Raw genomic sequence first — 26,570 nt, 5'->3', positions numbered from 1 at the left:
ATTGGTGCAGACAGTTCTTTTCTGTGACATATATTGGCGATGTAGGTTTTCCACTAGCTGTGTGACCTATAATATAATGGGTAGTTTTTCTATAATGTAGACTGATGAGATCTCCAGCAGAGATAGTGCTCTGACTGAAGGAGTGACTGTATTTGATGAGATTGTTATTTGAAATCTTAATCGCAACATTCCCCATTTCATTGACATATTCAAGAGGGAAATGCGTCCTGTAGAGATCACCTGAGTGAAATATGTCTCGGGCATCGGTCAGTTGGTGTAGATCTTTTTTTTTAAATTTAAAATAAATTTAGAGCGCCCAATTATTTTTTTCCAATTAAGGGACAATTTAGTGTGGCCAATCTACCGACTCTGCACATCTTTGGGTTGTGGGGGTGAGACCCACTCAGATATGGGGAGAATGTACAAACTCCACACGGGCAGTGACCCAGAATCAAACCTGGGTCAAAGGCGCCATGAGGCAGCAGGGCTAACCACTGTGCCACCGTGTCGCCCCAGTTGGAATAGGTCTGATGCATTAGCTGGCAAGTAGTCTCTGTATTCACATGGCCATTTTCTATTAGTCAACTTGGTTTTAAATCTCATTGATGCTATGACTGAAAAAAATAAACCAAGGGCATGATATACCAGAGACAAAACATGCTTATATTTTGATATCATTATTGCATAATGCAGTGGCCTGTAATATGCTGAAATATCACAATGGCCTGCAATACATTGTGATAACACATGGTCTGTAATGTGCCATAATAATACAATGGTCTATAATGCACTGTAATAACACAGTGGTCTGTAATATGCTGTAATAGCACAATAGCCTCTAATGTGCTGTAATAACACAGTAGACTGTAATGCACTGTGTTAGCACAATGGCCTGTAATATGCTGTAATAATACAGTAGCTTGTAATACACAGTGGTAAAACAATGGCCTGTAGTGCACTATAATAACACCATGGCCTGTAGTACACTGTAATAAACAATGGCACATAATACACTGTAATAGTACCCATAATATGCCTTTAGACGTTTTGCACAATTTGACACAGTAATACACTAATAACACAGTGACCTGTAATATGCTCTAAGAACATAGTGGCCTGTAGTACAATGTAATAACACAGTGGCCTGTAATATGCTGTAAAAACACAGTAGCCTGTAATATGCTGCAATAACACAGTGACCTGTAATACGCCCATGATACAGTGGCTTGCAATGTGCTGTGATAGCACAGTGGCCTGTAATATGCTGTGATAAAATAGTAGCTTGTAATACACTAATAATACAGTGGCCTGTAATATGCTAATAACACAGTGCCCTGTAATGCACTGTGATGACACAGTGGCCTGCAATACACTGTATTAGACAGTAGCCTGTAATATACTGTGATAACACAGAGGGCAGTAATGCACAGTGACAACACAGTAGCCTGTGATATATTGTAATAACACAGTAGCCTGAAATCCACTAATAACCCAATGGGCTGCAATACACTGTAATAACACAGTGGCCTGTAATACACTGTGATAACACGGTGGCCGGTAAAACACTGTGATAACACGGTGGCCGGTAAAACACTAATAACACAGTGACCTCTAATGCAGAATAATAGTGTAGTGACTGGTAATACACTATAATAACATGGTGGCTTGTGATAACACACTGAGCTGTAATACACTGTAATAGCACAGTAACTTTTAATATACTGTAATAACACATTGGCTTGTAATATGCTGTGATAATATAGTGGCCTGTAGTATATTGTAATAATACAGTGGCATGTAGTATACATATTGCCTTTTCTTCTCTTACTCTTTTCTCTGTCCTTTCTGTGGCTCTGTTCCAATTATGGCAATCAGTGAATTTGCCCTCTTTCGTGTTATCTATATCCTAATGCTTAGAGTCGCCAGGTATCAAGTGATACCACCACAAGGTTCAACCGGCTATCGATCAAAGAGCCAAACACCAGTTAGTTAGTTCAAGGTCAAGGGTACTTTATTTACACACAATTCGTCATGCAATATAAACACTACTAGTTAACTACGCCTATAACTAAGACAACCTGTACTTAACTTCGGGCACCCTGCTTAGGTCAGAGAATAGTGGCCACTGTTTGATTCTGGATCTTCTCGGGTCCGAAGGAGTAACTGCTGCTCAGCTGGGCTCATCCGTCTGGTAGCGGGTAGCAGGCGTTGAACTTGTACTTGCTTCTGGTGTTGCTACGCTTGGCGATGGCCGCGACGAGGGCACCAGGTCCAAGAGAGGAGGAACATGTGGCGGGCTCTTCTTCTTATACTTAAGGGCTTTCGCGCTCTTTTGGGCGGTCCTTCGATTTGGGCCCTACTAATTGGGTGATCCCTGATCTCTCCGTTCAATTCCTAACCAATAAGTGGGCGGGGATCTGGATGGCTGGGCGTGTCCCAAGCGGTCACTGACCCCGTTGTTTGTGTTTCCCTCGAACAGGGAGTGGCTATGAAATGTCTGGGACTATACCGGTTGCTCTTTGTTCAGTCCTTTGTTTTGGTGAAGATGGGCCATCAAATGCTAACCGGCCCCATTAAAATGCTAATTGGTCGGGGTTTCGATACCGTCTGGACTTTTTGCTTGCAAATATGCATTTCAGGCTCTGGGCCTGCCTGACTCTTGGCTTGTCCATTTTACCCGCTAGGCTTTGCGAGTTTCTCTGTACCTAGTTGGAAGTGGCCATCCCAGGTGGCTACACTCGGTCCTCTTGATCCTCAACGCGAAGCGTGAAGGATCACAATACTGGGTCTTCTTGGTTCTCTGAAATGCCGGGTACCCTCAACCAAGGACAGGTTCTACCCTACTTTGTCCTATGGGTCAAAACATTTACCTAAATTTCCAAATACAACATATATCAAAAAATTCCTAAGGGGGCCATTTAACAATCGATAAAAAGGGAACCTCTTACTGTCTCTAACTAGACTACATTCATGCTGCTATCTAACAATCAAAGAAGTTATCTTACAATACAAAAATCCAAAAGCAGCATCACATTTATTCTTATCACTAAAATTCATACACAGAAAAATAAGCTTTATTAACGAAACAACAACCGTGGAATTTATTAAAGAGAAAAGTTCAGAAAGAGTGTGGGGTTTGCTGGAGTCCGAGGAAAGGGGCTCTAAAGGTGTATACTGTGGGGCGGGAGGCTCTCCTCCTCCATTTCCGCAATCTAATTGTCTGGATGACACTGCACAATATGGCTATCACTAGTAAGGTTTCCGCTGTGTAGGACAGGGAATACCACTTAACGAGATTCTCACACCATGTGGGGGTATCGGTGGCTGGGGCTATGTGTTGTGTAGTGTCTGGGCTGGGGGTGTTGTGTTGGGTAGTCGTGTTTGGGGCTTGTGTGGTGAGGGAGGTGGAGGTAGGTAACACGCACAACTGTACTGTTCCAGCGACGATCATGATGCCGATCATCAGGGGTGTCTTCATCTTGTTCAGGCTTTCCTTCGTTGTTGAGTACCTTCATATCTTCCTAGGGGAACAAGCATAGTGTCTGTTATAATCTTGTTGTTTAATATCTCGTATGTCTGTCTGTTTCTCCTTAATGTCAATTTCCCATTAGAATCGTCACCATATGTGACTCCCTCATTTTATTTTTTTTAAACAACCATTTGCGGAGACAAGACACCCGACTTGGCTGACCGAATGTATAGGGGGTCCTCAGGCAGGGCGGGGATAAGTGCCGTTACTCCACTGCCTGAGTGACCTTCCAAGAGCGGTAAGAATTTGTAAATATATGGGCTGCAGCAAACTTTTTTCTTTAACTGCCATGTGGCTTCAGAAGAGTAGTTATGACTGTATCAAGGAAGCATCCGTGAGGACGACACACAAAATCGTACAAGAGAGAACGAACAACATTTAAAACAAACTAAACATAAAAGCGGGCAGGTTCAGAGTATAGGACACCGTAAATCTCAATCGGTTCCTGACTCTCATCACCTGGACACCTCTAGGTCCATTCCAAAAGATTTTCAAAAAAGTTACCATGGTGGGAGTCAGCCTCAGACCTGTCACCATCTCCCGGGTGCCAAACTCGTACTTGGAGTTTGCGTGCTAACGCGGCGTGTGCCGATGTGGGGTCCATTTCATCATTCCTCGTCAGACAACAGGAATTATCACGGTGCCAGTGTTTCATGTTCCGTAGGGAGGTCGCAAGGGGCTGTCGCTATCGTCGGGTGGTGGGTCAGGTTCCGGTGTGGGCAAATAAATCGTCTCAAAGAGGCTGAGCGTATCGTGGTCGGGGTCTCTGGGCCTGTAGTGACTGGGGCCTGGTTCGTGGGAGATTTGTTCGGGTCTCTCAGCGGCTTCAGTAGTGCTGTCACTGTCACTGTCGCTCGCAGCCGAATCAAGCGTCAGGGTGAAATTTGATTCTGGGGGCGTGGTCAAGGTCGTGTCTGTGGACGTGCTGCTGCTGCTGGGGGAGGGGGAACTCGGGTTGTCAGTGGGCGGGTCCTCATCGCCAATGAGAGGTGGTGCGAGTGGCTGCACAAACCTTAAGCTGATTTACATGGAACCATCCTGATTTTCCATTCGGATACGTGATTTTATAAACTGAGGGGCTTACTTTGTCCGAGATTGAATAGGGTCTTGCAAATTTAGGAGACAGGAATGAGCTGGGGTTGTATAAGGTGATCATCACTTGCTGTCCGACTGTATACTCCATCGGGTGTACTGTTTTGTCAAAGCAGGCCTTACTCTGCTTTTGTTTAGCGCCTAGTCGAACAGATGCAGCGAGCTGTGCTGCTTTAATATTTTCTACCATGTGCTGGACTGCTTTCTCATGGGTCAGGGCGGTGACTGCGGGGCTGGCCAAATCAAGTCCAAATAAGTATTTGGTAGCCATCATGGGTCGTCCGGTCATGAGGGTATGGGGGGTATATCCTGTTGAGCTCGACACTGTGTTCCTGATAAACATCAGTGTGAATGGGAGCACTGTGTCCCATGTCGTGTTGTGCTGCTGCACCATTTTTCCAAGTGTGGCCTTTAGTGTCCGATTCATGTGCTCCACAATGCCGCTGGACTGTGGGTGATAGGCAATGTGGAACTTTTGTTTCATCCCAAATATCGCCATCACATTTTTCATGGCCCTGCCCGTAAAGTGGGAACTTTGGTCCGACTCAGTACTACGGGGGGGTCCCCATCTCTTAAAAATTTGCTCTGTTAAGATCTTCACCGTGGACTTGGCTGTATTTGTTCTCGAGGGGAATGCTTCGACCCATTTCATAAATGTATCTATCACCGCTAACAAATACTTGTATCCATTTCTGCAGGGGGGGGAGGGAACCAATATAATCCAATTGAAGGTTTGTCCACGGGCCATTTACAGGGCGGGTGTGTCGTAGCTGGGCTTTGTTCGCGTACCGATCCGGGTTTTGTGCACAAATTACACAGTTTTCGACGTAATGGGATGCGTCGGTTTTCAAATCAGGCCACGTGCAGAGGGGTCTGAGGTGGGCACGGGTGGATTCAACCCCTTGGTGTCCATGTCCGTCATGAAACTTACAAATTATCTCATTCCGGTCCTGGGCAGGGACTACATAAATTCCATCTTTTAAAACGATTCCCTCATGGATCGTTAAAGAATTCCTAAACCTTTCGTAGGGAGATGGGAAGTTTCCTTTTAAAATTTGCCTTAATGTCTCGTCTTCCTTCTGTGCCTGGGCTAAGTCTTGGATGTTGGTCTGTGAGACCTGAACTGTGTGTACTGGGGCTCTCTCGGGGGAGTGCGTCAGCTTTCACGTTACCGGGTGGGGAGGAACGATGGTGACTTCTTACTTTGTCTATGCCATAGTTCCTGCCTTTAGCTGTCTGAAGGATGTGTTTGAGCAGTGGGGCTGAGGGTAGAGGTTTTCCATCGGCGGAAATAAATCCTCTCGATTCCCACAGGGGTAGGAATTCTGTTAGGCTGTTGCAGACGTACAAACTGTCTGAATATATGTCTGCTGGGGTCGGGAACGAATCGGGGTGCTGGACAATGTAAGCAATGGCTGCTAACTCGGCTGCCTGCGAACCTAAGTGTCCAGGCAACTTTAAAGCAATTTCTACTAAAGCGCGTCCCTGCGCGTCCTCTACATAAATCCCACATCCTGTTAACCTTTTTCCATCAAGGACTGTGGAGTAGCCATCTACGTAAATTCTCAATGCTTTGTCTGTGGGCTGGGTCGTCTGTTGTCTGATAACTGCCTTTTTTGGTACCGACTTGGGAACAAAGGGGCCTGTGCTGTGTGCTTGGGGGCTATGATCTCGCATTCATGTGGGGTTCCTGCACAGTGTAAATTATCAGCCAGAAACATGTGCGTTTTTGTCCGTTTTACAGTAATGTCGCGTCCTTGTAGGAGTAGGCTCCATCGCGCTGCTCGAATTTGGCTTACTGTGCCGTCTTTTAGTCTGCCGTCCAATAAAAGCTGCGTCGGGGTGTGCTCGGTCAAAATGGCGACTGGGTTGAGTCCGGTTATGTACGAGAAGTACTGTACCGCCCAGAAAACTGCTAACAAGTGCCTTTCGCAGGCTGAAAATCCCTGTTCCAATGGATCTAAGACTCATGAGGCGTCGGCTACGGGTCCTAGATGATCGTGCCTTTCCTGCAGGAGTACGGCCGAAAGGGTTCAGTCAGTGGTCGCTACCTCTATCACGTATGGGGAGTGTGGATCTGGGGCTTGCAAAGCGGGGGCTATGCTCAGGGCGCGTTTCAATGCATCACGGCATCCGTGTGCTGTGGAAGACATTTCCATGGGGCCTGTTTCTTTAGGAGCTCGGAAAGTGGGGCTGCTTTTGTGGCGAATCCGTCTATGTGGTTTCTACAATATCCAACCAGTCCTAAAAATGACCGGAGTGCTGTAACGTTTTGGGGCAAGGGCAATTTGACAATGGAATCTATGCGTTTGTGTTCTATCTCACGCTTCCCATGTGTGATGACCGTACCTAAATATGTGACCTTTTTCCTGAAGGATTTGGGCTTTCTTGGGGTTAATTTAGCATCCAATCATTGTGAGGAGTTCTAATAATTCAGAAAGAAGCAAGATGTGCTCTTCCTTGGTGTCCGGCTGTAGGAGCAAGTCATCCACATACTGAACAAGGCATTTGGGGCGGGAAAATTTAGATAAGCCGTTTGCCAATTGTCTGTGAAAGATGGACGGGGAGTTGTGGAAGCCTTGTGGAAGGCACGTCCACGTGTACTGCTGACCTTGGAAAGTGAACGCAAATTTATACTGGCATGCTTTTTCCAGTGGTATGGACCAAAAGCCATTACTGATATCCAATACTGTGAAAAATTTCGACTGGAGTCCCTGTCTCAACATGGTCGTGGGACTCGTGGCAACGGTGGGGGCTGCTAGTGGGGTCTCTTTGTTCAATTCTCTGTAGTCGATGGTCAGTCGCCATGAACCATCTGGTTTTCTTACTGGCCAAATCGGGGCATTATTCGTTGATGCTACGGGTCAAATCACTCCTTGATTCAATAAACTTTGAATTACCTTGGCTATCTCTCCCTCGGTTTGCTGGGGGAAGCCGTACTGTTTCTGGGGCTTAGGATCAGGACCTGTAATGTTTACTACTCCTGGGATTTTGCCGCAGTCGTGCTTGTGCTGGGCAAACACTGCTTTATATCTTTTCAAGACCTCTCTAATCGCTTTGTCTGTGGTAATCGTTTGTGGATCAAACCAGTACTCTCCTACTGAGCTGATTCTATGGGCATAATCTCCTACTGTGAGCATGGCGGGAGCTCGCGCTGCTCTAGCCATTTTCCACATGCATCAGTTAACTGGGTCGAATGAAAGGTTGTGTGTACTCATGAAATCTATGCCTAGGATGTGTTCTGCTGCTTGGGGTAAATCTACTAAAATGACCGAGTGTTTTGTTTTAATATTACCAAGCTGTATGTCCACAGGGGTTGTGATGTGTCCCTGCTGGAGGTGACCAGTAAAGCCACTAAGGCTAAGGGTGACCGTAGTTCACCATATCTCTTTCTGGTACCTGATGGAGGAGACCAGTGGTTCGGGACCCTCCTGTGTCTTAAAGGAACTCTACTGGGTGTCCCCGGACTGTGACTGCATCTACCTGTCTTCCCGATTTATCCCAAAGGGCATCGCAGACTCAAGTTGGGAGCCTGAACAACGTCAATCGGTGCCATTCATGGCCGAATTATCTGGTCGGGCGCTAACACTGTGGATGGGTCTGGCATTGTTCCTGCGGGGGGGCGTTTGGGTGCAGATTCCTTTGCTGCTTCGGGGGGGGGCATTGCATTCTCATGCGGAATGTCCCTCGTGTCCACAATTGTAACATTCCTGTGTCTTGGGGTGCTCGTTGTACCTCTGCCTTCATTTACCCATGCGGGGTCTCGGTGTGCCCTTACTGGATTCATTGTGGCATCTACTCTCTCGTGCTCTGTCTTTCTCTGAATAGACTGTTCCCAAGCTCTGGATAATCATTTTAGAACCCACACTTCATTGTGTGCTGGGTCTGAGGGGCACCTTTGTCTGCTTCTGTCCTCTGTCCTGCTTCTGTGGCATGGGATACTAGCGTAGGGGTCCATTTGGCCGTATTGTCTACTGATAATTGGGCGCGGGCTCACTCACCAAATGAAGCAGTAAAATGGATCCAGAGGCATCCAGCAAACGCTGTTGCATGCTCTCCCTTTTTCTGTCTGCACCGGTTGAGTCCTTCTACCGGATCTCCTCTATTATAGCCTATGGCGTCTAAAATCGCCGTTTTCATTTCTTGGAGGCTACCACCTCCTATATTTTGTGGGTCGGGAAGGGCTGAACTAACTGACGGATCTAGGCTCATCACTATGAGCTTTACCTCTTCCTGCTCGTCTAAACCGTACATGAGGGTCTGTTGCTTTACCAATTCGAAAAAGTGGTGTGGGTCTGATGTGGGGTGGAAATTCTCTATCTTCTCGCGGGCATCTCTTAACTGGGTGATAGTTAATGGGGTGGTGTACACAAAATCGGGTTGGCCTTCCGTGGTAACCCTGCGCTGTGTGGTAATGGGGTTCATTGGGATGGGTGCTGCCTGTGCAGTCGGTGGTGTGGGTGCTTTTCGTTTCGGGTCCTGGGGGGGCTCTATTTTGATTGTCGGTCTCACTTACGTACCGTTGGACCATTTCACATACGTTCCTGCCAATCGGGGCCGTCTTCCTGATCTAGCTATGGGCCAAAGGTGTCTCTAAACCCATTTTGAACAGATAGCAGGGATTGCAACTTTACAATTTGCTGCCTGCACTTGACATGATCCACAATCTCTGCCTCTGTTCCGTGGTGGAACTGTGGAGTGCTCGGAGGGCTGCCTTCAAATCATCGCACGGTTTCCTTAACTGTTGTAGCTGGTTCTCTGTCTCTTCTCTTACCATTACAGCAAGTTGTGTGTCCTGGTAGGCCTTATCGTACTGGATTTGGAAGCTGCTAAGGTGGGCAAGACAGGATTGATGTGCCCTCTTGACATCATCCATTTTCTTGTCCTTCGCCGCTAACTGCTCCCGGAGCTGCACATTTAAACTCTCGCTTTCACTAATATCTCCCTCTCTACTTTTCTCCTTCTCCACAAGCTGCTTGCGGAGCGTCCTCACGACCTCCTCTGTGCCTCGCAATTGTGCCAGACAGGGCACGATTGCCATCGGCTTACGAACTTTGCTTAAACGTTTCTTATGATTCTCGGTCAGGCTGTCCCGCCAAGTCTGTCCTATGCTGCCAGGACATGTTTCTTCATTTGCACAAAATTCTGACCATCGGGGCCATCCTTTCCCCTTTAGGTATCTCGTAATCTCTTCTTGCCATACAGGACACTGTTCTGAACTATTGGTTGCTGTGACCTCGGGCTCTTGTGGATGCATAAGTTCCATTGCCTTCATGGCCATCTACTTCTGTCTACCGGAAACTTAGAACAAGGGGGAATAAAGCGGTGGTGCAAACACGGGTACGGTTCAAGCTATTTTCCGGTTTACGCAACTCCCGAAAGTTTCACTCAACAAAATCTATCGAGTTTACCTTATATCCCTTTGTTCGCACGCATGCAAATTACACACTTCCGAATTCTGGAGATTTGATCGATACTGGTTTCGCTTGTGGTTTCTTTTACTTTGCCAAATTTGGATTCTAATTCAAATGCTGTGGTGGGTTCTCTCTGAGTGGCACAGTCACTTCTGGGTTGAGTCCCGTCGGAACAAAGAACAAAGAAAAGTACAGCATAGGAACAGGCCCTTCGGCCCTCCAAGCCTGCGCCGACCATGCTGCCTGTCTAAACTAAAATCTTCTACACTTCCTGGATCCGTATCCCTCTATTCTCATCCTATTCATATATTTGTCAAGATGCCCCTTAAATGTCACTATTGTCCCTGCTTCCACCACCTCCTCCGACAGCGAGTTCAGGCACCCACTACCCTCTGTGTAAAAAACCTGCCTCGTACATCTACTCTAAATCTTGCCCCTCGCACCTTAAACCTATGCCCCCTAGTAATTGACCCCTCTACCCTGGAAAAAAGCCTTTGACTATCCACTCTATCTATGCCCCTCATAAGTTTGTATACCTCTATCAGGTCACCCCTCAACCTCCGTCATTTCAGTGAGAACAAACCGAGTTTATTCAACCGCTCCTCATAGCTAATGCCCTCCATACCAGGCAACATCCTGGTAAATCTCTTCTGCACCCTCTCTAATGCCTCCACATCCTTTTGGTAGTGTGGCGACCAGAATTGAACACGATGTGTTCAGTTGTCGGTAATAACTGTTGCCTTTTCATCTCTTACTCTTTTACTATGTCCTTTCTGTGGCTCTGTTCCAATTATGGCAATCAGTGAATATGCCTTCTTTCTGTGTTATCTATGTCCTAATGCTTAGAGTCGCCAGGTATCAAATGATACCACCACAAGTTTCAACCGGCTATCGATCAAAGAGCCAAACACCAGTTAGTTAGTTCAAGGTCAAGGGTACTTTATTTACACACAATTAGTCATGCAACATAAACACTACTAGTTAACTACATCTATCGACTAAGACAACCTGTACTTAACTTCGGATAACCGGCTTAGGTCAGAGAACAGTGGCCGCTGTTCGATTCTGGATCTTCTCAGGTCCGAAGGAGTAACTGCTGCTCAGCTGGGCTCATCCGTCTGGTAGTGAGCATTGAACTTGGACTTGCTTCTGGTGTTGCTGCAATTGGATGTGGCCGTGACCGGGGTACCAGGACCAAAAGAGAGCGAACATATGGCGAACTCTTCTTCTTATACTTGGGGGTTTTCGCGCTCTTTTGGGCGGTCCTTCGATTTGGGCCCTACTAATTGGGTGATCCCTGATCACTCTGTTCGCTGCCTTAGCCAATAAGTGGGCGGGGATCTGGATGGCTGGGCGTGCCCCAAGCGGTCACTGACCCTGTTGTTTGCATTTCCTTTGAACAGGGAGTGGCTCCGAAATGTCTGGGACTGTCCGGTTGCTCGAGTACCAGTCCTTTGTTTTGGTGAAGATGGGTCATCAAATGCTAATCGGCCCCATTAAAATGCTAATTGGTCGGAGTTTCAATGCTGTCTGGATTTCTTACTTACAGATATGCATTTCAGGCTCTGAGCCTGCCTGAGTCTTGGCTTGTCCATTTTACCCGCTAGGCTTTGCGAGTTTCTCTGTACCTAGTTGTAAGTGGCCATCCCAGATGGCTACACACTGTAATAACATAGTGGCATGTAATACATGGTAATAGCACAGTGACTTGTAGTGCACTGTAATAACAAACTGGCTTGTGATTTGCTATAATAACAGTGGCATATAGTGCATCATAATAACATAGTGGCATGTAGTACACTGTTATAACACAGTAGCCTGTAAAACACTAGAATAGCACCGTAGCCTATAATATACAAATAACACAGTGTCCTGTAATATACTGTAATAACATATTGGCTTGTAATATGATGCTATAATATAGTGGCCTGTAGTACATTGTAATAACACAGTGGCATGTAGTGCACTGGAATAACACAGTGGTGTGTAATATGCTGCAATAGCACAGTGACTTATAATACACTGTAATCATTCTTTCCAGAAGCGCTATACCTGTCCAGACGACAGTGGTTCCTGGGATTGGGCAACCCTCCGATCTGCCCGCTCCCTCAGGGGTTCCTACCTCCACCTGAAGTGCCACAGCATGATTGATGTGCACACCAGGGTTGTTCCAGGAGCCTCTTTACGAAAATGCTCCACCATGGTGATAGTCTCTGGGATGGTGTGGAGAGAAGGCAGGAGAATGGGGATGAGAAACATATCAGCCATGACTGAATGGCGGCTCAGACTCAGTTGGCCGAATGGCCTAATTCTGCTCCTATGTCTTGTGGTCTTATGGTGGAGGGTGCAGGTGAATGCAATGCCGAGAAGTTGGTATCATCCCGGACTGGTCCTCCCAGGTGTGCGGGGATTGTGGCTGGGGGCAAGGTACCCCAGACAGGCCCGGCTGGTTTGATGGTGATCCTGCAAGACCAAAGACAAGAGACAGGGTGAGATCTTGGGAAGGAGTGGTCTGGGAGAGAGTGCCGATTCACTTGCTATGGGGACATCATTTTGCATTGGGAGCTCAATTGGTTATCACATGCCGACCTCCACCTCGGAGATAACCCTTTCCTGTACCTTCCCGGATAATTCCATCACCATTGTTCAGGACGCTGCCTCCGGTCTTCTCCCGTTCCCTTCTGTTATGGGCCGTCTTGTCCAAGGGGATGTCGTGTTAGGTACTCAGTCTAACACTGGCTGCAACTGAATGCAGCTTAGATCAGAAAGATACTCCAGACCTTGAAGTTAGTTCAATCAGGCGTCTATTGGACTAATAGCACAATTAGCACAGTTCTCTGTGAGTTCGACTCGCTGCTAACTTAAGTGTGGTTACTCTGTCTGACTGAACCAGACTAGCTCTTAGTCACATGGTGGAGGTGTGAGATTGTAACAGCACCCTTGACTGACTCTCTAGATGTGGAGATGCCGGCATTGGACTGGGGTGAGCACAGTACGAAGTCTTACAACACCAGGTTAAAGTCCAACAGGTTTGTTTCGATGTCACTAGCTTTCGGAGCGCTGCTCCTTCCTCAGGTGAATGAAGAGGTATGTTCCAGAAACACATATATAGACAAATTCAAAGATGCCAGACAATGCTTGGAATGCGAGCATTAGCAGGTGATCAAATCTTTACAGATCCAGAGATGGGGTAACCCCAGGTTAAAGAGGTGTGAATTGTGTCAAGCCAGGGCAGTTGGTAGGACTTTGTCATTCTGCAGAACCAGGGGCCCATGAGGGGTCACCCTGGCCACTCGGCCCATTTCCCCCAACACCCGCCCCCGGCCTAGCCAGCCCAGCCAGTGTCCGGCCTGGCAGCCCATAGTTGCTTCTCTATGTGTCCTACCTCCTCTCTCGCCATCATCAGCCATGACGCTAGTTTCACGATTTTTAAAAACACAAGCGAACTGTGCCGTTGGGAACTCGGTCCATCGGAGGCAGAGAATTGCGCTGGCCCCGGAGAATACCGGGTCGGGCCCACTAATGATATGCAATCAATGATGACTGTACGTGTATCCCTCAACGCATTGATGCCGCTGTCGAGGTGATAAAGAATAGCGATTTTCCGTCAAATCAGCGCCCGCCCGATCTTGGCGTCGGAACCTACTCTCCACCCAACTGCATTTCCCGGTTTTGGCGTCAGCCAATGGAGAATCACTCCCTGTATGTTTTCAAGTAACAGTTAGGGCTGAACAGATTCAAGGATGTGGGAGAAGGCGGGAACAGGCCATTGAGTTGAACGACCAGCCATGATCATAATGAATGGCGGAGCAGGCTCGAAGTGACGAATGGCTTCTTCATGCTCTTATCTTCTATGTTTCTACCTCATTCCCTACCATCATCCATCTCCACATGTCTTCCCTCCCCTTAAAGCTGACACACATTACCATCGCCGTACTTGCCCCCTCCCGTTATCTGAGTCATCTGTCTAGTCTCTCTCCATGACACCCCCATGACACCTTCAGCGACAGCGACCCCTCCCCTCCTCCCCCACCACCACAACCATTTCTTGGACATTTTGGAGAGTGAACTCAATCCCGGTGAAGTGGCTTTTTAATGAGCAGGCAAGAGATGTCAGTGTATGCAAATGATGTTCCTGACTTTGTTCTTCAGGAGGCTCAACCCTCGTTTAACCCACCTGGAAAGTTGGGAGAACATACTTCCAATAGATTTTCCCACCAAATCAAGTGCTCCTGTCCCCCACTATTGCCTGCCTGTGGGATGAGAAGATTTCATCCATTCTCTCAATGTGCCCAATGGCCTACATTGCTGTGCTGAATCTCATATTGCTCCATATGAAATTGTTTCTGTCACCTGACTGCCTGTTCCACTATATCTCCTTGAAGTCCTTTATAGTTCTCCTTGTTGTTTGGCCACTTTTAATTTTGCATTATCAGTAGATCTGAAGAGAGCCGATGAAAATTAACACATTGTGATGTCTTAGTGATTGAGAATTAGAACCAACACCGTTTTACTGCAAATCCAACAGATATTGTGACAGAGAGCTCCCAGCTTACAGAGCGACTAAGCAATTTAATTAAAAAAACACACAGGCTGGGACTTTCCTGCCTCTTGTTCCACGGGACTGGGACTTCCTGCCCAATGTCTTCAAATGTTTAGCTAGACTGTCGAATTGTCCGTCCCATCTCGATGATTCCTGCCATGAGCGGGAGCAGACGATATCACCGTAGTTACTGACTGGGCAGTCAGTTCAGGTGGACTGCAGGTCAGTTGGATCTGATCTGACTCGGGCCAATTTGCTTTCAGCAAGATACTTTTCCTTGATGGTCTCATTCCTGATGACACTGTGCCAATGAGTTTTCTTAGCCTCCGTTTATCCTTTGTCTGCATAGCAACTATCCTTGTGTCATATTCGGGTGGCACAGTGGTTAGCACTGCATCCTCACGCCACCGAGTTCCCGGGTTCGATCTGGCCTCAGGTCGCTGTCCGTGTGGAGTTTGCACATTCTCCCCCTGTCTGTGTGGGTCTCACCTACACAACCCAAAGATGGGCAGGTTAGGTGGCTTGATCACGCTAAATTGCCCCTTAATTGGAAAAAAAGAATTGGATACTCTAAGTTTAAAAGAAAAAAAATCTTTGTGTCATATTCTTCTGTGACCCTTGATTAGTCATTTAACTACAGGGTTTCTGCCGCATTGTCTTTTGTCTCCTTCAAGTTCAACCATCTCATAGGTGGTTGTATAAGTTACAAGTCATTGTCTGTATCAAAGGTCATTTGAGGAAACACAACTGTGGCAGTTCTGTGGAAAGGGCAGTTTGACGAGCCACAGCACGATTGGAGAATTTTCACTCACCCTTTGCAATAAATGTAAGCATAGTCCCACAACATATAAACACAAATTATGTCACAGTGATACTCTACAGTTCTTTCAATGACGCTATCGCACATAATTTAAAAATAGAAAAAAAACTCTTCATGCGGAATTTTGTAGAAAGGGATCATTTATTCAGATGATGATCAATGCTGTCATTGCAAGCAATTGGCTTTGTTCATAATCACTGGTGAGGTTTTGAATTATTTTTTATCTTGAAAGATGTTGAACCAATAACACAAAGATACAATTAAATTCTAATTACAGTTGTGATTTGGAAATAATTATCAATGTTTTGAGAATTATCAATAAAACCATGGAGATAACTGCAAAGATACTTTCCAGGAATATATAATGCAGTTACTGTCTCTGCATCATTTTCACTGTGGGCCTGTAAGATACACCAAGGGTTTAACAAAAGAGTTCTGATTTTGGGGTGTGGGGATTGGGGTTTATCGGTGCTGGCCCTGATGAGTGGTTATTCCTTATTTGAATGATTGCAGTGCTGATCTGAGCTGGACGCCTGCTGACGGAAGGTTGTCTCCTCAACAGGGAGCCCAGCAATGTGTGGGGCTAGTGGGGTTCCAGCAGAACTTCAAAGAAGTCATGTTGGACTTAAAACGTGAACTCTGGGTGGGATTTTCCATCCCCCACCCCCACAGCATGTTTTGTGGCGCAAAGGCATTCCGCCATGGACCGGTTGCTAGATCTGTCAATGGGCTTTCCTGTTCTATGCACCCCTGTGTTGAGAAACCTGCGTCGAGGGTTTGCCTGTGCCGGGACCGGAAAATCCCTCTGGCAGGAATGACATGAAAATTCCGACCTCTGTTTCTCTTTACAAAGACGCTGCCGGATCTGTCGAGGTTTCCAGCATTTTGCTGTTTTCATTTCAGATTTCCAGCATTCGCAGTATTTCCCTTTTATTACAGTTAACCTCTGGTATGACCCAACCGGAAATTTAATGCTGGTGCATCATGGTCCCCAAAAGATGACCTAAACAGTGGGCACTACTATTTCTAATTCCATGATGAATATTTTGACAGCAAAGTAATTTTATCATTTTTGAAACACATGTCCATTCAGCCTTGTAACTGTGACGATTATATTCTCTCATATTTAACTAACTCACATTTAAAATGGACTCCTTTTGACAGTTAAACATTCACCCTTCCTGATCTAGGTTGCCTTAGTTGTTCAGTTAGAACGTTGGTTGATTTGTTATAATTGCTCTCCTTATTTTGGAAGCAGAAAAATCTCTCGGAGCTCCTGCTCTTATTTCCTTCTGATCCCTGCTAAAAACTGTGAGGTTATAAACTGAAGAAAATTCAAAAATTCATCATTGAAACTATTTTGAGAATTGAAAAGATGCTTATCGTAGCTACCTGTTGATGGTTAAGCGAATTTACTCGGTGAAGAGCTGACCAGATTCAGTCTTCAGTCAGTACTACGTTAGCTGGTTTCTGTCAGTTAATAGTCAGGGCACAACAATTAACTTTAGTGACCCGAGGTTCGGAAGACAAAATTGGCCAAGGCTCCACTGTTTTTCAGTGCCCTCTGCTGGAAGTGGATGTGTAGGCAATGGGTGATGACCAGAGGCTGGCTGTGACGCTCCTGGTATAACATTTATTGGCATTCGCAATAGGGGCTGACAGTGGAACATGGGACATTTGGCGAAGTTACCAGAGGATACTAATTAAACCAGTTATTGGCCTTCAGGAAATGAGGAGGGAGGACAAAATTGGCAAGAAGGGAAAAACTTGTAATGTTGTCACCTTTATAAAGAGTGAAATAAATAGAAATCAACTTGGTAACATAATTCACTTTGCAAAAGGTTATGATACGCTTCGGACATCCCATCCTTCATTCTGTTTTTATGTCATTCTTGTACAGAAAGCCAATACAACCTGTTAATAATAATGTTTTTTCGAGGATTGTGATTTTTAACAAATTGGAGATAAATCAAAATTGCACGCGATTTAGTGGGAAAAGTTTCCATATAATTTAGCTTTTATGAATGAAATGTCACAATGTCAATTGTTGCAGCATTGCTCAAACTATAAAGTGGAGGTTGACTAGATATGGGTTTCTACACTACACTAGATCAATCCCACAACCAGTAAATGGATATTATTAAACAACATGGGGTAGTGCAAACTGGGAAGAAAAGCTCTTGGTGTGCTGCTTTTGAACAGACCTGCTTGCATGCTGTGACAGGGCAATTGTCGACATGCTTTTTCATACCTATCTGTAGCTTTTTTCAAGACTGGTTTCCATGGTGACTGGAGCTTAACAGACTAAGCCGTTAACAAGCATTCTTGATGGGAGTTCTTTAGTTACAGGATTGCTTTTGCTTCGCGTGGAATAAACAGAGTACAGGCCCTCAAATGCCATATGCAAAATGATTATCAGCTGATGGTAATTTGGAAACGTATTCCCTGCAGGTCATTACCATTTGTTTGCATGGTCTATGTTTCTTCTTATTATAGTATTCTAAATATCATTTAATTCATGCACAATGCTGTTTAATAATATTCTTTTTCATTCATGGGCTGTGAGTGTCGCCGGCTAGGCCAACATTTATTACCCATAGCTAATTGTCCATGAGAAGGTGATGGTGAGCTGACTTCTTGAACCACAGCAGTCCCTGTGGTGTAGGTACACCCATAGTGCTGTTAGGGAGGGTGTTCCAGGATTTTGACCCAGCCACAACAGTGACAATGAAGGAACGGCTATATATCTCCAAGTCAGGATGGTGAGTGACTTGGAGGGGAACCTCCATGTGGTGATGTCCCCATGTATCTGCGGCTCTTGTCCTAGATGGTAGTGGTCGTGGGTTTCTAATATGATGCCAAAGGAACCTTGGTGATTTGCTGCACTGCATCTTGTAGATAGTACCCACAGTTGCCACTGTTTGTCGGTGGTGAAGGGATTGAATGTTTGTGGAAGGGGTAGCAATCAACCAGCAATCAAGTGGAGAGTTGCATCACACCCCTGATTTGTGCTTGTAGATGGTGGACAGGCTTGGTGGAGTCAGGTGTCAGGAGGTGAGTTATTCGCCACAACATAGAACATAGAACATAGAAAATACAGCACAGAACAGGCCCTTCGGCCCACGATGTTGTGCCGAACCTTTGTCCTAGATTAATCATAGATTATCATTGAATTTACAGTGCAGAAGGAGGCCATTCGGCCCTTTGAGTCTGCACCGGCTCTTGGAAAGAGCACCATACCCAAACTCAACACCTCCACCCAACACCAAGGGCAATTTGGACATTAAGGGCAATTTATCATTGGCCAATTCACCTAACCCGCACATCTTTGGACTGTGGTAGGAAACCAGAGCACCCGGAGGAAACCCACGCAGACACGGGGAGGACGTGCAGACTCCGCACAGACAATGACCCAAGCCGGAATCGAACCTGGGACCATGGAGCTGTGAAGCAATTGCGCTATCCACAATGCTACCGTGCTGCCCTTAAGAACAAATAAATCTACACTATATCATTTTACCGTCATCCATGTACCTATCCAATAGCTGCTTGAAGGTCCCTAATGTTTCCGACTCAACTACTTCCACAGGCAGTGCATCCCATGCCCCCACTACTCTCTGGGTAAAGAACCTACCTCTATTATCCCTCCTATATCTTCCACCTTTCACCTTAAATTTATGTCCCCTTGTAATGGTGTGTTCCACCCGGGGAAAAAGTCTCTGACTGTCTACTCTATCTATTCCCCTGATCATCTTATAAACCTCTATCAAGTCGCCCCTCATCCTTCTCCGCTCTAATGAGAAAAGGCCTAGCACCCTCAACCTTTCCTCGTAAGACCTACTCTCCATTCCAGGCAACATCCTGGTAAATCTTCTTTGCACCTTTTCCAGAGCTTCCACATCCTTCCTAAAGTGAGGCGACCAGAACTGTACACAGTACTCCAAATGTGGCCTTACCAAAGTTTTGTACAGCTGCATCATCACCTCACGGCTCTTAAATTCAATCCCTCTGTTAATGAACGCGAGCACACCATAGGCCTTCTTCACAGCTCTATCCACTTGAGTGGCAACTTTCAAAGATGTATGAACATAGACCCCAAGATCTCTCTGCTCCTCCACATTGCCAAGAACTCTACCGTTAACCCTATATTCCGCATTCATATTTGTCCTTCCAAAATGGACAACCTCACACTTTTCAGGGTTAAACTCCATCTGCCACTTCTCAGCCCAGCTCTGCATCCTATCTATGTCTCTTTGGAGCCGACAACAGCCCTCCTTACTATCCACAACTCCACCAATCTTCGTATCGTCTGCAAATTTACTGACCCACCCTTCAACGCCCTCATCCAAGTCATTAATGAAAATCACAAACAGCAGAGGACCCAGAACTGATCCCTGCGGTACGCCACTGGTAACTGGGATCCAGGCTGAATATTTGCCATCCACCACCACTCTCTGACTTCTATCGGTTAGCCAGTTCGTTATCCAACTGGCCAAATTTCCCACTATCCCATGCCTCCTTACTTTCTGCATAAGCCTACCATGGGGAACTTTATCAAATGCCTTACTAAAATCCATGTACACTACATCCACTGCTTTACCTTCATCCACATGCTTGGTCACCTCCTCAAAGAATTCAATAAGATTTGTAAGGCAAGACCTACCCCTCACAAATCCGTGCTGACTATCCCTAATCAAGCAGTGTCTTTCCAGATGCTCAGAAATCCTATCCTTCAGTACCCTTTCCATTACTTTGCCTACCACCGAAGTAAGACTAACTGGCCTGTAATTCCCAGGGTTATCCCTAGTCCCTTTTTTGAACAGGGGCACGACATTCGCCACTCTCCAATCCCCTGGTACCACCCCTGTTGACAGTGAGGACGAAAAGATCATTGCCAACGGCTCTGCAATTTCATCTCTTGCTTCCCATAGAATCCTTGGATATATCCCGTCAGGCCCGGGGGACTTGTCTATCCTCAAGTTTTTCAAAATGCCCAACACATCTTCCTTCCTGACAAGTATTTCCTCGAGCTTACCAATCTGTTTCACACTGTCCTCTCCAACAATATCGCCCCTCTCATTTGTAAATACAGAAGAAAAATACTCATTCAAGACCTCTCCTATCTCTTCAGACTCAATACACAATCTCCCGCTACTGTCCTTGATCGGACCTACCCTCGCTCTAGTCATTCTCATATTTCTCACATATGTGTAAAAGGCCTTGGGGTTTTCCTTGATCCTACCCGCCAAAGATTGTTCATGCCCTCTCTTAGCTCTCCTAATCCCTTTCTTCAGTTCCCTCCTGGCTATCTTGTATCCCTCCAATGCCCTGTCTGAACCTTGTTTCCTCAGCCTTACATAAGTCACCTTTTTCCTCTTAACAAGACATTCAACCTCTCTTGTCAACCATGGTTCCCTCACTCGACCATCTCTTCCCTGCCTGACAGGGACATACATATCAAGGACACGTAGCACCTGTTCCTTGAACAAGTTCCACATTTCACTTGTGTCCTTCCCTGCCAGCCTATGTTCCCAACGTATGCACTTCAATTCTTGTCTGACAACATCGTATTTACCCTTCCCCCAATTGTAAACCTTGCCCTGTTGCACGTACCTATCCCTCTCCATTACTAAAGTGAAAGTCACAGAATTGTGGTCACTATCTCCAAAATGCTCCCCCACTAACAAATCTATCACTTGCCCTGGTTCATTACCCAGTACTAAATCCAATATTGCCCCTCCTCTGGTCGGACAATCTACATACTGTGTTAGAAAAGCTTCCTGGACACACTGCACAAACACCACCCCATCCAAACTATTTGATCTAAAGAGTTTCCACTCAATATTTGGGAAGTTAAAGTCGCCCATGACTACTACCCTATGACTTCTGCACCTTTCCAAAATCTGTTTCCCAATCTGTTCCTCCACATCTCTGTTACTATTGGGGGGCCTATAGAAAACTCCTAACAAGGTGACTGCTCCTTTCCTATTTCTGACTTCAACCCATACTACCTCAATAGGGTGATACTCCTCGAACTGCCTTTCTGCAGCTGTTATACTATCTCTAATTAATAATGCCACCCCCCCACCTCTTTTACCACCCTCCCTAATCTTATTGAAACATCTATAACCAGGGACCTCCAACAACCATTTCTACCCCTCTTCTATCCAAGTTTCCGTGATGGCCACCACATCGTAGTCCCAAGTACCGATCCTTGCCTTAAGTTCACCCACCTTATTCCTGATGCTTCTTGCGTTGAAGTATACACACTTCAACCCATCTCCGTGCCTGCAAATACTCTCCTTTGTCAGTGTTCCCTTCCCCACTGCCTCATTACATGCTTTGGCGTCCTGAATATCGGCTACCTTAGTTGCTGGACTACAAATCCGGTTCCCATTCCCCTGCCAAATTAGTTTAAACCCTCCCGAAGAGTACTAGCAAACCTCCCTCCCAGGATATTGGTGCCCCTCTGGTTCAGATGCAACCCGTCCTGCTTGTACAGCTCCCACCTTCCCCAGAATGCGCTCCAATTATCCAAATACCTGAAGCCCTCCCTCCTACACCATTCCTGCAGCCACGTGTTCAACTGCACTCTCTCCCTATTCCTAGCCTCGCTATCACGTGGCACCGGCAACAAACCAGAGATGACAACTCTGTCTGTCCTGGCTTTCAACTTCCAGCCTAACTCCCTAAACTTGTTTATTACCTCCACACCCCTTTTCCTACCTATGTCGTTGGTACCAATGTGCACCACGACTTCTGGCTGCTCACCCTCCCCCTTAAGGATCCTGAAGACACGATCCGAGACATCCCTGGCCCTGGCACCCGGGAGGCAACATACCTTCCGGGAGTCTCGCTCGCGACCACAGAATCTCCTATCTATTCCCCTAACCATTGAATCTCCTACAACTATTGCTTTTCTATTCTCCCCCCTTCCCTTCTGAGCCCCAGAGCCAGACTCCGTGCCAGAGACCTGACCGCTAGGGCCTTCCCCCGGTAGGTCATCCCCCCCAACAGCATCCAAAACGGTATACTTGTTTTGAAGGGGAACGGCCACGAGGGATCCCTGCACCGTCTGCCTGTTTGTTTTTTTCCCCCTGACTGTAACCCAGCTATTCTTGTCCTGTACCTTGGGTGTGGTTACCTCCCTGTAACTCTTCTCAATCACCCCCTCTGCCTCCCGGATGATCCGAAGTTCATCCAGCTTCAGCTCTAGTTCCCTAACACGGTCTTTGAGGAACTGAAGTTGGGTGCACTTCCCGCAGGTATAGTCAGTGGGGACACCAGTGGTATCCCTCACCACCCACATCCTACAGGAGGAGCATGTAACTGGCCTAGCCTCCATCCCCTCTTACCTTAAAGAATATAGCTGCTGTGTGGACTAACTAGATCTCCGCCCTTCGACTCTGCTCCCAGTCAGCTACACTTCCTGTAAACTCCTGGCTCTCTTCCCACTCTTTGCGGAAATGTCGGAAACAAAATGAAAGGAGCACCTTACTCCCTCCTCACCTAACTTCCTCGGTCACCAAACTCTCACTATCGCACTCAAAAAGCACCAAATTCAGCACTCAGTGCACTTAGAACATAGAACAGTACAGCACAGTACAGGCCTTTTGGCCCACAATGTTGTGCCGACCATTTATCCTAATCTAAGATCGACCTAACATACACCCCTTCAATTTACTGCTGTCCATGTGCCTGTCCAAAAGTCGCTTAAATGTCCCTAATGACTCTGACTCCACCACCTCCGCTGACAGTGCATTCCACGCACCCACCACTCTTTGTGTAAAGAACCTACCTCTGACATCTCCCCTATACCTTCCTCCAATCAGCTTAAAACTATGTCCCCTCGTGACAGCCATTTCCGCCCTGGGGAAAAGTCTCTGGCTATCCACTCTGTTGAAGAAATTATAAGTCAGCACTTCGAGTTTTCGCCAAAGGTCCTTTAATTAAACACAAAGTTTGTGGGGGGGGAGTTGGAGAGACCACAGTCATTCCAAATGTCCCCGCTTTACAGAGGTAAAGGCAGACAATTTATATGATACAGTAAGCAATATCTAGGACAGAAGGCATTCTTTAGATTAGCAAGAGACAGAAAACCGAGCAGGCTGGAGTTAGATTTTAATAACAGGCCTTGCCCAAGAAAAATAATAATTATATGCTGTCAGCAAAACAACGTGCAGCTGTATGCTTGTTACATTGTATGACCTTTTGACTATTTCATACAGAACTCTTGACTGAAATAAGGCTAAATATCCATCATGCTTTGCCAAGTGCCTATTTCCATGAAATATAGTCAATCAGCTGGTTAAAATGAATACAGAGTATCAAGGCAACTAAACCGCCAGCTAAAGTCCCTTCTACACACTCTATCCATGCCTCTTATCACCTTGTACACCTCTCTTCCTTCTTCACTCCAGTGAGAAAAGCCCTAACTCCCTCAACCTTTCTTCATAAGACATGCCTTCCAGTCCAGGCAGCATCCTGGTAAATCTCCTCTGCACCCACTCCAAAGCATTCACGTCCTTCCTATAATGAGACAACCAGAACTGGACACAATATTCCAAGTGTGGTTGAACCAGGTTTTATAAAGTTGCAGCAAAACCTCGCGGCTCTTAAAGTCAATCCCCCTGTTAATGTAAGCCAACAGACCATATGCCTTCTTAACAACCCTATCAACCTGGGTGGCAATTTTGAGGGATCTATGTACATGGACCTCCCTATGTTTCTCAACACTTCCAAGAATCCTGCCTTTAACCCTGTATTCAGCATTCAAATTCGACTTTCCAAAATGAATCACTTCACATTTATCTAGGTTGAACTCCGTCTGCCACTTCTCAGCCCAGCTCTGCATCCTGTCAATGCCGTGTTGTAACCTGCAACAGCCCTCGACACTATCTACAACTCCCCCAACCTTTGTGTCATCGGCAATCTTACTAACTCACCTTTCCACTTCCTCATCCAAGTCATTGATAAAAACCACAAAGAGCAGAGGTCCCAGAACGGATCCCTGCAGGACACCGACCTCCAGGCGGAATACTTTCCATCCACTACCACTCACTGTCTTCTTTTGGTCAGCCAATTCTGTATCCAGACAGCCAAATTTCCCTGTATCCCATGCCCCCTAACTTTTTGAATGAGCCTACCATGGGGAACCTTATCAAATGCCTTACTAAAATCTATATATACCACATCCACTGCCCGACCTTCATCAGTGTGTCTTGCCACATCCTCAAAGAATTCACTGAGGCTTGTGAGGCATGATCTGCCCCTGACAAAGCCACACTGACTATCTTTAATCAAACTATGTTTTTCTAAATAATCATTAATCTTATCTCTCAGAATCCTTTCCAATATTTTGCTCACTACAGACATAACACTGACTGGTCTGTAATTCCCTGGGATTTCCATATTCCCTTTCTTGAACACGATTCGCCCGCCTCCAATCATCCGGTACTACTCCAGTGGAGAGTGAGGACGCAAAGATCTCCTCCCTCGCTTCCCGCAGTAACCTTGGGTATATCCCGTCAAGCCCAGGGGACTTATCTATCCTGATGCTTTTCAAAATTTCCAGAACATCCTCCTTCTTAATATCAACTGTCATGTGAGGGTACCTTTAAGACATGGATGTTTAAGCAATGTACCTTTAAGAAAACAGTGATGTCAGAGAGCAGGTGCGGCTGAGCTCAGTTCAGCCATTTTTGCAGTTTAGTTTTGCAGTTTGAAAAGTGCCTGGCTGGTTTTGCTGAGAGCAGTTTAAAAGTGCCTGGCTGTTTTGCTGTGAACTGATTAAAAGGAGAAAGCCAGTTTGAGACAGCAGCTTGAGAAATTCTGGTTTGCTGTGAGTTGCTTGAAGGGAGAAAGTCAGTTGGAAAAAGCAGTTTGTGTGTGTATGTGTGTGTCCAGAGAGCTGCATGAAGAAAGCAAGGTGCTGGAGCTGAAGTCACCCAAGCTAATATATCTCTGCCATTCTACAGACATTATATATATCCTTTAACCTGATGTGATACGGTTTAAAGATGTTAAGTCTCTTGGAAGTTTGAAGGAACATTTTAAGGAGTTATTTACTGTTGCAATATTTTTTGAGTTATCTTTGAAGTAAGGGGTGTTAAGAGATCCAATGTTTATTTAAGATGTTAAGTTGAGTTCATGGAATAAACAGTGTTTTGCGTTTAAAAACCCACGTGTCCATAATTGTAATATCACACCTAGGGAAAAAGCCGTGTGCTAGGAAAAGCAACAAATTCATTAAAGGGAGAGGTTAGTTGAACTCCATGATACATTTTGGGGTTTTGAAAACGCCTCGCCCATAACAATTGGGGGCTCGAGGGGGATAAAAGTCTATCTATTGGATTGGCTTTTGTGAACTTAAAGACAGTGAAGGATTGTTGCTTTTCCGGTGTGGTATTTTAGTTTAAGTGGGGAGAGTGTTGTGGACAATGGCTCTTTCAGAGGCTCAGAAGTTTTTGGGGGTGGGAATGTCACACGTAGTACTTTACGGACAGAAACGAAAAGCAGACTGTTAGATTTGGCAAGAACATTGCAGTTAACATTACCTGACAAAATGCGAAAAGTTGAGGTAATAATGGCGGTAGTTAAGCATTTAAAGTTGCCTGAGATAGAGTTTGACTCATTGGAAATGGCAAAAATTCAGTTGCAAATTAAACAAATGGAACATAAGAAAGAATTAAAGCGGCTTGAATACGAGAGTGAGAGAGAGGAAAATGAAAGAGAAAGAGAGAGAGAGGAAAAAGAAAAGGATCGTGAAGAAAGGAGAAAAGAAAGAATAGCCCTAGGAGAACAAAAAGAAAATGGAAAGGGAGATACAGATCAGGGAAAATGATAAAGAGAGGGAGTTTGAACTACAGAAAATGGCCATGAAACATGCCAATCAGTTAAAATTGGCAGACGTAAAGGGAAACGTACAGTTGGATGATAGTGATGAGGATAGTGAGAAAGAGCGTCATAGTTTGAAGGCTTGGTGGGAATCTATTTAAATATGTCCAAGCATTGCCAAGGTTTGACGAGAAGGAAGTGGAAGCCTTTTTCATTTCATTTGAGAAGGTAGCTAAACAAATGAAATTGCCACAGGACATGTGGGTGTTACTGATTCAAACAAAGCTGGTAGGTAGAGCTAGTGAAGTGTTTGCATCACTACCGGAGGAGGTATCT

The sequence above is a fragment of the Scyliorhinus torazame genome, chromosome 2 (genome assembly GCF_047496885.1).
Source record: "Scyliorhinus torazame isolate Kashiwa2021f chromosome 2, sScyTor2.1, whole genome shotgun sequence".
Lineage (NCBI taxonomy): Eukaryota > Metazoa > Chordata > Chondrichthyes > Carcharhiniformes > Scyliorhinidae > Scyliorhinus > Scyliorhinus torazame.
Note: the sequence above shows the minus strand (reverse complement) of the source record.